Raw genomic sequence first — 11,143 nt, 5'->3', positions numbered from 1 at the left:
TTGATGTAATTTGCAGATAAGATTAAGAGTTAAGGTCAACCAGTGCTTGGTCTTTCCTTTCAAGGAGAAGGGGAAAAGAGTTAATCTAAGGGCATCATCATTAATGTTTTGGATCCTTATAATGGAACAGATTTCCAAAAACTCGTCTATGTGTTTGTATGAGTCCTCACTCGGGTTTCCGTAGAAAGAGATGAACATCTATATTGTGCTTGATTTAATCTCATAGTGCAAAGCCAGGGTATCCGACAACTATATACAGGATGAAGGGTTATACTAGGTCTAACTAAAATACTCCTTCAGCTTTCTGGGTTGTGCGTCATTGATTCCTCCTTCAGCTTTCTGGGTTGTGCGTCATTGATTCCGACCATTTGGTTGCGTTTTTGGTTATGGGGGTATCTTTCTATCTTAGGTATGGGTTCTATTGTTTCTCTCCTCAAAGATCTCCTTCCCAACATACAACTCAGAAATCCCTTTTTCTTCCTGTTTTTGAAATTTAAAAATTAAATTTTTGAAATTTAAAAATTAAAATTTTGAAATTTAAACTCAAATTTAGATTTTGAAATTTTAATTTTAATTTAAAAAAAATGTGAATCCTTTTAGGTTCACTTGGAATTACACCACTTCCTTTGGTTAGCCAAGTAAGAGGTGGGGGTGTGGGAGGCTCCCCTTGGTCTCGCAAGGACCTAATTAAGTAACCACAAAACCCACTTAGGTTTAGCCGTTTAACCTCTTTTCTTAGACACCAACAGTCGGTTATGAAAAATAATCATAAGATTCCCTAAAATTCAGCACAATTTTGAACCAAACATGTGGGCCCCCTAAAGGATCTTGCTATCCAAATTTTACATTAAGGTTTAGGGTGAACCGCATGTGAAAGGGTGGTGGTTTTTGGGCCAAGGAAGGGTGATGAAATCCCCACCGTATCTAATTGAAATTGTATTGCCCTTAAACGGATTAACGTAAAAACACAATAAACAAAATAAATGTAACTAATTACAATGCATGAACAGTTATCTCTAATATGCAATTCAACAATTTAAGATAAAATAATAAAACAAACTAATTCAGCAAAAGGAGCAATTAAAAATGAAAAACCCTAACACATTAACAACTAACAAAATAATTTCAACAATTAAATAATCCTATATGATGCATGCTCTAGAAAATATCAAACCCTAAATGTTGGAATGCAAATAAAAAAAAAATTAATTCAAATTTTTACTTTTTTTAGATTTTTTTTAATTTCAAATTTTAAAATTCAAATTCAAATTCATATTCGAATTAAAATTCAATTTTTGAATACAAATTTCAAATTTAAACTCAAATTTGAAATTTTGAATAATCTTCTAATCAAGAATTAATTAATCAATTAAATAACTAATTAATTAAAGGGGCAATTAGATAAAGGAACAAATAATTACAAAAAACCAAAACTGAAATGATTAATTATGCTAAAAACATAATTAACAACTACAAAAATAAATACTAACAAGGGAAACCGCTACTCTATGGATTAAATATAAAATAACAAAAAAGAATATGCGACAATAAATAAACAATAAGATAAATGAAGTGAGTTTCTAATCTAAAAATAAGAAAATAGAACCTAACAATCCTAAACAAAAATTTATTTCGCTCAAGATATTAAAACAAAGAAAAAGAATAGATCTAATAACAAAATGAAAAATAATAGTAGAAAAAAAAAATAAATTGGATCTATCAAAAAAATAATTAACAAGATTTTGAAAACCCTATTTTACCAAAAAGAATTCGGAAATAAAAACAACAAAAAACAAGAATAAATTTGGATGACAACACTTGAATCATAATCCCAATTTCTCTTCTCTTATCTTTTCTTCAGTTGTCCGACAACGCTCTGATACCCCACCTTTTGCTATTATGTCCTACAAAATCAAAGAGAAACAAGAATTAGAATTAGATTATAGATTAAGTATTCAAGCAAAAAAAAATATAACGAAACAGATTCGAACAAAGCAAATAAAAATTTTTCTCTGTTGCTTCCCTGACAATGGCGCCAAAAACTTGGTGTAGCCCGAGGCGTGTTGTTAACCTTTTCGGAACACTAGTTTAGAGATTTATAATTTTTTCTGATCCTCACGTAACCTTAAACAACATAGTACGTGGCGAGGAAGGGGTCGAACCCATAGGGAAGCAAGAATAAAACTTATTATTTTTTTTTTGTTTTGGACAAATAAAAGGAAAATGGATCTAGGATTTGCAAAAAAATAAGAAAAAAAATATTAATGCTGAAATTAAAGGTTCAAAGTTAAACAAGACAATAATTAACGTTCAGAATTTAAAGAACACTAAAATCAACAAAAGAAACAAATAAAAGTGATCCAAAATTCGGATCCAGTGGTGGTAGCTGTCCGGTAAGACGAAATACAAGCTTTCTCCGTCTATTCAGCCCTTGAACCCCTTGAGACACCTTAGCCTTGATGGTTGATGAAATCCAATGGTGGTAGTTGTAGATTGGTTGAACTGCTTGCAGAAACCCCTCCTAACAAGATCTGGGCGTCCTTCCCTTCTACAACCCTTGAACTCCTCAAGAAACCTTAGCCTTGTGAATTGGGTGAATTGACCAACTAAAAGAAAATAAAGAAAACAAAAGGGAGGGATGATCAAATCTAGTGGTGGTTGTTGCAAATTGGCTGGACATCTTGCAGGAACCCCTCATGACAAGATCTGTGCATCATTCCCTTCTATAACCCTTGAACTCCTCAAGAAACTTTAGCCTTGAATTGGGTGAATTGACCAACCCTTTCTCTAGGGCTCTCGGGGTCCCTTTTATAGAGAAGGGAGGATAAAAATGAAATTAGAGAGAAATAGGGGGCGATAGTTGGGTTTTTGTAGAAATATGGGTGTCCTAGGGTGGAGAATGGAGGGTTAGGATTGTTTTAAGGTGATCCTAAGGCTGAGAAGAGAAGGAGAGGGCACCCAATATTATGTATGACTGAGATTTGGGCTCCTAAGATTGGATGGTGGAGATTTAGGCACCAAGGGCTGAAAGGTGGAGATTAAAAGGAGTGGGTGGCGCCCTAGAGTGATCGGCTGAGATAGAGAGTGAAATAGAGGGTTGAGATCTAGTGGCTAAAGGCTGAATGGTGGGGATTAGAAGTTAGGTGGCGCCCTAGGGTTAGAATGATAAAGAGAGGGTGCCCTATAATCAAAGGTGGAGATTAAAAGGAATGGAAGGTGAGGATTTAGCAGTTAGGGGCGGCTAGGGTTTGTTAGAGGTGAAAAGAATGAGTGGGGAGGCATCCTAGGGTTTGCAAGGGAGAGGGGAGTATGGGGCGCCATTCTAGGAAAGTAGAGGAATTCCCCGGAGATTTGCCTATGATTGCCTTGGCGGAAAGTTGAGAATGGATATGAACCTTCGATGAATCTAGTACTTGCACCTTGGCTGGCGCTGGAGTGACTCTGACTTCCCCGGGTGGACAAACTTCTGCCTATTTGTTTAAACTCCGATTCCCCTGTTCCCACAATATAGCCGAGTACGAAGCGCTAGTCCTTGGCTTGGTGAAGGCGATTGAAGCTGACACAAAGAAGATAAGAGTGTTTGGTGATGCAAAGCTAGTGATTGGGCAGCTTGATGGGTGCACAACGGTAAAAGGAACTCACCGTCCTACCCTATAGGACCCTAATCAAAAAATGGTCCACAATCTGGATGTACACTTTGAACATCATCATAGAGCCAAGAATAGGTTTGTTGACGCCTTTGTCACCTTAGGGCCCAAAATACAATCTAGCCCAAAGCCGATAGAATATTGACCGTCGCCCTGAAAGATCAAGTGGAAGATGAGGAACGAATAGCAGTCGATGACTAGAGGTATGAAGTTATACAAAAACTGAAGAGTCAGACCGTGGGGACTTAGGACATAAGGCTGATTGCGAAATTCTAGTTGGTGCATGGGATATTATACTGCCAACAGTCAAATGGCATAAGGACAAGATGTTTAGGAAAGCAGGAGGCAGAGGTTATGTTGGATAAGGTTCATAGGGCCACTTGTGTAGATACCACAAGTGCCCTATTTCGTAAATTACAATGATTGGGATATTAGTGGTATATAATGAAGTGGGACTTGACTAGAATGCAATAGGAGTGCAATAAATGCATCCCACAAACAAACAACAAGGAGTGCTTAGTGGTCTGTGATGAAGACTGGAGGAAGATGTATATAGAATACTTACAGGCGCATACACTTCTCATTGAGATCCAGTTGCAGAGGAAGTTATTGTCCAAAATCAGGAGATTCTACCTCTAGGACGGGATGCTATATAGAAAGTCTCACACAGGTAAACCTCTACGATGTTTGGCCGGCAAGGAAATTTATGACATATTGGAGACGACCCACAGCTTCAAACCCGCAACCCACTAGGACCATCTTTCTTTACACAATCACATCTTGCACTCGACTTCTACTAGCCAAGCATGATGGAAGACATGCAACAACAATGTGTGTCGGTGTCACAAGTGCCAAATCCACAGAGAAAGAATCCACAAACCTGCTAACGTCCTGTATCCTGTTATCACGCCCTGGCCCTTCCACACTTGGGGGGTAGACCTTATTTGGAAGATACACCCACTCTCTAAAGGGTATTGCTTCATTATTGTTACGACATATTATTTCACTAAATGGGTGGAAGTCGTTCCCTTGTGACGAATTTGTGCCGCTAACATAGCGAACTTTCTACAACAAAACATAGTCCACAGATTCGGGGTTCCGATGCGAATACTAACCGATAATGGCTTATCCATCAAAAACCAAGAAGTTTGTAACCTTCTAGGGCAGTATAGGGAAAAATTAGGGACATCGACAATGTTCTATCCCCAAGGCAACGGCCAGGCAGAAGCTACAAACAAGATGTTGCTAAGAATGCTAAGCAAAATGGTAGCTGATAACCAGAAGATTGGGCAGAGAAACTATCAGAGACATTGTGGGCTTATCGCATGATGATTAGGAAAAGCCACAAGCAACACCCTATTCCTTAGTCTATGGACAAGAAGCAGTACTGCCAAGAGAGATCAAGGTTGTGTCTGCTAGGGTAGCTTTGGTGATGGGTAAAAAGGTCAAATTAGAGGATCTGGATAGTTTGCTCGCAGACAAACTCGAGGTGGTGGATGAAATTAGAGACAAAGCTGGGAAAAAGCAAAACAAATACAAACAAGCCTTAGCAACCAACTTCAACAGACATCTGAGACCTAGAAGCTTCAAAGAGGGGGACAGAGTGTTGAAGACGGCCCTCAATGTCAGACAGGGCATATCCACAGAAAAGTTTGCATCGACATGGGAAGGACCCTATTTGATAAAAGAGGCCCACAAATTGGGTTACTATGTGCTTTAAACTGTAGAACGAGTGACGACGATGAAACCATAAATGGTTACTAGTTGAAACCTTAATTTTAGTAGTCATGTTTTTTTTTCTCTTTCTTTTGTATGCATGTACATTCTTTTTTGATTAAATCTATGATGTGTTCTTTTAGATCTCTTGGTTTCTTTTATAGCCTCATATTATGACAGATGCTCTCTATTAATCAATAATACATATTTGTGTCCTGATTATGTAACTGCTTATACATATATCTCATTCATACAAAGCCCTGGACACACTGGGCACCCCAGGCATCTTACAAAGCCTTAGACACCCTGGACACCTTAGCAATAAGCCCCAGCACTCCAGGATCTCTACAAAGCCCTGGACACCTCAGGCACCTCAGCAATAAGCCCCGACACCCCAGGCATCTCTACAAAGCCTTGGACACCCCGGGCACCTCAGCAATAAGCCCCGACAACCCAGGCATCTCTACAAAGCCCTAAACACCCCAAGCATCTCTACAAAGCCCTGGACACCCCAAGCACCTCAGCAATAAGCCCCAGCACCCCAGGCATCTCTACAACACCCTGGACACCCCAGGCACCTCAACAATAAGCACCGACACCCCAGGCATCTCTACAAAGCCCTAGACACCTCGAACACCTCAACAATAAGCCCTAGCACCCCAGGCATCTCTACAAAGCCCTGGACACCTCGAGCATCTCAGAAATAAGCCCCTTCACCCCAGGCACAAACAAAGCCCTAACAACCCCAGGCACAGACAAAGCCTTGGCAACCCCAAGCATAGACAAAGCCCTAGCAACCCCAGGCACAGAGAAAGCCCTGGCAACCCCAGGCATAGAGAAAGCCCTGGCAACCCCAGGCACAACCATATCTCCATGAAACCATTAGGGCGTGCTTCATTGACAACAGATATGACTCCTATTCAACTTACAAACGTAGATATTCTATCTAATTGCGATGGACTAAGGAGAGACAAACTTCACCCATCCTGCATTGAAAATAACATCTCACTTAAGAACAACAATTCGCTTCCAAAACATGGTTGCAAGGAAACTCTAACCCATGCTAATTATTTATACAACGACCAAACCCCAATCGCATCGCCCATGAAGGGCCCCTATTTTCCTAAGACACAATAACCCTCGATCCTTGTATCGACGGAAAAAAACTACAATGTAGCTAAACTTCTCTTCTCTATAGATATGGATCTTAATAGTAACCCCACAACTCATTCTCGCTTATGTTGGTCCTGCACACTTGATAACGTTTAGACATCGAGACAACTCTTCTCTATGAACACGTTAAATACTTACTCATTTTACGAATTTTATTGCACATAATAGTACCTCATATATAGGAATAACACTATTCGATCTGCAATAAAGTTCACTATGTCTATCCCAATACTCAATTGTGTTAGAGTTCAATAGGCTCTCAACCTGTGAAGCACTTTCCAATATTAGCAAACGCTCACAACTTTCTTTCTTAATAATGTTTAACACTTGTGTTGAACCTCCAAACTAAGGAGCACACATGATTTCTTTTTCGCAATTAATTGTTGATTACTCTCGCATTAGTGTTCAATTGCGACTAACTCCTACAAATACTTACGAAAAGTACTCATTTGCGATGGAGTGTACCAAGCAACCAACTTTATATGATTTGAGTACCACTAGACGTTTGCAAATCGTGACCATGAGATTTTCTTAATAGAAGACATTCTATCAAGATACAGGGGGGCTACACCCACTTCCTGATTTACATTGGGCCTCCAGACCAACATGGGGATATAGGGGGGCTATGCCCACTTCCCGATTTTCTTAATAGAAGACATTCTATCAAGATACAGGGGGCCTCCCGTGTATACCATTGGGGGGCTCCGCCAGTGATAACACCGAGCCATATCCATTGCGATAAACCAAACGCATCTCACACTCATCATGGGGAGTTGCGCTACTTTAACACGATGTTACCTTTACATTCGGCTATTTTCCTCAACTAGTGCTGCTAGCGCACCACAATGAATTCTACCACATGAAATTGCACAGTATGAACAATGTCTAAACCTTTACATCACAAAGTTTCTATTACCATACAACACACGAGATAGTCTCATAGTGGTTTATTATAACAAGAGTCACTTGGCCCATTCCTCGCATATAGCTGCTATGGTGTCAACCACCCCGCTAGTTTCCTCATATTTCTTCAAGGAATCCAACTCTATCTTATAGTCTTCAAGGATTCGCTCCTCCTGCATGCACTCATCCCTCAAAGTATTAAGTTTCTCAGTAACCCTTTTAACGTTGGTCTCGACAACCTTGTGACGGTCCTGGACATCCTTCATGGAATTGAACAAGTCTACCTGAGGAATGTCTCGGTTGGCTTCCCAAAAAGCATGTGTCAATACCATGATTCGCCTTTCGATTTGACCCATACGGAAGCCCATTGATTAAAAAGCCCGACATGCCTCTAGCCAGCAGGAAAAATCAGTCCATGGTAATTCCTCTAATGGTTGGCCCATTATACTACTCATCAAAGTTGCCACCATGTTCAAAGCAGGGCCCACGATCTCTGGGTGCAACCTTCCTTTTGGTAACCACCCCACTTGAATAGCATGGGACGTGAATGAAACGACGGTGCTGGATATGTTATACTTGACGCCCCTACCCTGGACCAACATCGAATCCACCACCGGGAAGTGCAGTAGTGGGATGTCGTGGTAATCACAGTACCCTAACGACTCTTGTCGTATTTAAAGCAACTTTTCTTCATACGATAATTCTTTAGAAGGGAGAATAAATGCCGGATTCGCCTCTGGGCTCCTAGAACAATGCTCTGGGCCACTGGGAACCTCCGGTCGAGTAGAAGTGTTATCACCATCGATGCAATTTCCCTAACCTTGACATCCCCGAAAACATTACCACCGTTGGCAGCAGCAATGGCCTCTTCGCAACGCATCGCTACACTCGAGTCCACCATCGTTTGCCTGACCTAATGCGTCATCGATGGCTCTACATGACAGCTATTTTCGGCACCATCAACATTCCTCACACTCATAGGTTCAGCTCTAGGGGGCTGCATCGCCCTCAATTCCTTTGCTAAACGCTTGAAAAGGGGCATGTCTGACACACTCGGCAAATAAGCCTTGCGATGAATTGGACACAACCAATCAGCTTAACAAACACATGCCAAAACACAAAAGAGAGAGAGGAAAAAAGAGAGGCAACAGAAATATAACCATAACTTACACTGTAATCAATCTCTTTGTTAGATTGAGCTTCATTGCGATCAACTCGCTTCAGGATTAAAGACTACTCCACAGTCAATTCCCAAGCCATACAACAAATACAAAGTACTGACATAGGTTTATATACTCACCAAATCTTTCCCATCACAGGAGCCCGCTGGAACCTCCATCGATTGTTCAAAAGAGCCCACCAAAGCTTCACTAGCAGTTTGTCCACAATCGCTCTCCATTGGCCGTGAAAGTAAAAAATTGAGTAAATTAGGAAAACTTCGTTTTAACACAGAGGGACAATAGAGCATAGTCACCAAAGGGATTATCAAACAACCATCTTCATGGCCACGCCTCAAGCGTGGAGGGGCCTTCTTTTTCATCCGACCACTTAAAAACCGAACGATGGCCCCTGTAGCAGAAGGCACTAAAAGCAGAAGTCCCCCTGACTTTTCGACCAGAGAAGTCTCTCCAATAGATGTTGTTGACTGGGCCCATTGGTCATCGGTAGATGCATGCGATGGATTGATAACCAAAGGCCTCAACACATTCTCGGACTGTGATGGATGGGATACCCTTGCAGACTGCGTCCTTTTGGCAACTTGCGGATGACTGATACTCCCTTTTCCAACACCAGTGGACGCCGTTTGTGCTTGGTTACATCCCTAACCAAAGAGCCCATCGTGACAAGGACAGGGATGGCACCCTAGCCGACAACGTAACCCTTCGATGGTGCTAAGGAATGGAAAGGCTTAGGGGTCTTCTTGACGACCTCTTGAAAACCCACTAGTAGTGCACAAAGATAGGACAAATATAGGGCTTTGCACCTTCGCTCCCTAAAGAAACTAGCAATCGGCAAGCGCGCACAACCTAGGAAGGCTCGACTGTGCCGACGAGTCCCGAACATATCTTCCCCAGAAGCCTGCAAAAATTGTCCATCTAGGTCATCATATCCAAACTAACACATCACCCGATCTGGACGATATATAGCTAGTCGGGATTCACCATTGTGATCAAGGTAAGCTATAACCCTGGGCATGTAACCAACCGCACCATGCCCGCTGGAGGAGTGCCCACATCTAAAGCACAATGTCACTAGGAACAGGTGCGCCAACACAAAATTGCAGAGTGTTATGAACAAACTGGCAATAAGGCCTCCACTTGAACCCGCCCAAGGAGGCCAGCTACACGTTGATCATAGCCAACTTGAAGATCTTGTGGTGAGTGGCCTACAACCATCGCTTCCCCCTGCACACTTCAAAAATCTTATACTCAAATTCGTCCCCGTGTAGAGTTTCCACCAGGGCCTTGAAGCGTGTGAGGTGACATGGGGTAACCGCAAGATCAAACAGGTTGCATTGATACATCCAAAGGAATGATGTGCAGATATAGCTAATCCGCCGCTTGTAACTTGGATCCACTAACTGCTTCACGGTATCATCCAGCTGCTTGTACAGGAACCCTACGAACATAAAAGCCAAGGGAAGTTGATGGCCGGACGCTGCAAGAACAGCAAGGGGCACCAAGGAAGTCCGAATCCTGTAGTCTAGCAAACCTGGGAAGAGGAATCGGGACACGGCGTACAACACAAATGCCATGAGGTGGCACTGACTGTCCCTACCCCTCACCATCACATCGCGACCGCCGTGGGATTCGAACCATAATTCTATTCAATGATCCAACAACATTTTTCCATGAGAGGTGGTTTGATCCTCTTGCACCTTGAACAAACTCACTGCGTGGAGAAGCTCATCGCACAGTTTTCTGTAATCCACCAGGACAAACTCAACGTGCTGTAGATGATGAGTGGACAGAGCACCATCCATGGGCAATGCCAACAAAGTAGTCGCATCCTCGACTGTCACTGTGAATTCCCCGAAAGCCCCAACGAATGTGTGAGTACAACAATACCACAGTTCCAACAGATGACCTACATATTTCACACCTTCCCTACCAGACAAGCTCGTATTAGCAATCAACAAGCCTAAGCAAGCTGAAATCTTGCAACATCTGACAGTAAATGTGGTTTTCGAGAATGAATTCTACCCATGCAGTATAGTTGTTGGGAGACTTCAAACTATTAGTCCTAGGTTCTTGACACTTATAGGATATGGATTGGTTGGACTGACCATAAAAGTACAACAATTCATTTCCTCGACTAGAATCAAATATGCCTTCTATACCTCTCATCACTGGGACCAGAAGCCAAAATCCCTGTTCCCCCATATCAGCTAGTATAGTTGTTGGGAGACTTCAAACTATCAGTCCTAGGTTCTTGACACTTATAGGATATGGATTGGTTGGATTGACCATAAAAGTACAACAATTCATTTCCTCGACTAGAACCAAATATGCCTTCTATACCTCTCGTCACCAGGACCAGAAGCCAAAATCCCTGTTCCCCCATATCAGCTAAGGTAGCCTCCCTCTTCGAGAATATTTTTGCCATATTGACTGCTTTGATGAAATTGATAAAAGGGCACCCAACCCCCTTCTCAATCTTCTTCGTCTTCTGTCCCTTGGTGACCCTAAAATCCTAACTGTGAT

The sequence above is a fragment of the Nelumbo lutea genome, chromosome 6 (genome assembly GCF_056320005.1).
Source record: "Nelumbo lutea isolate HS-2025 chromosome 6, American lotus-T2T, whole genome shotgun sequence".
NCBI classification, from domain to species: Eukaryota; Viridiplantae; Streptophyta; class Magnoliopsida; order Proteales; family Nelumbonaceae; genus Nelumbo; species Nelumbo lutea.
The sequence above is the reverse complement of the archived record's forward strand: the minus strand, read 5'-3'. Positions refer to the sequence as shown.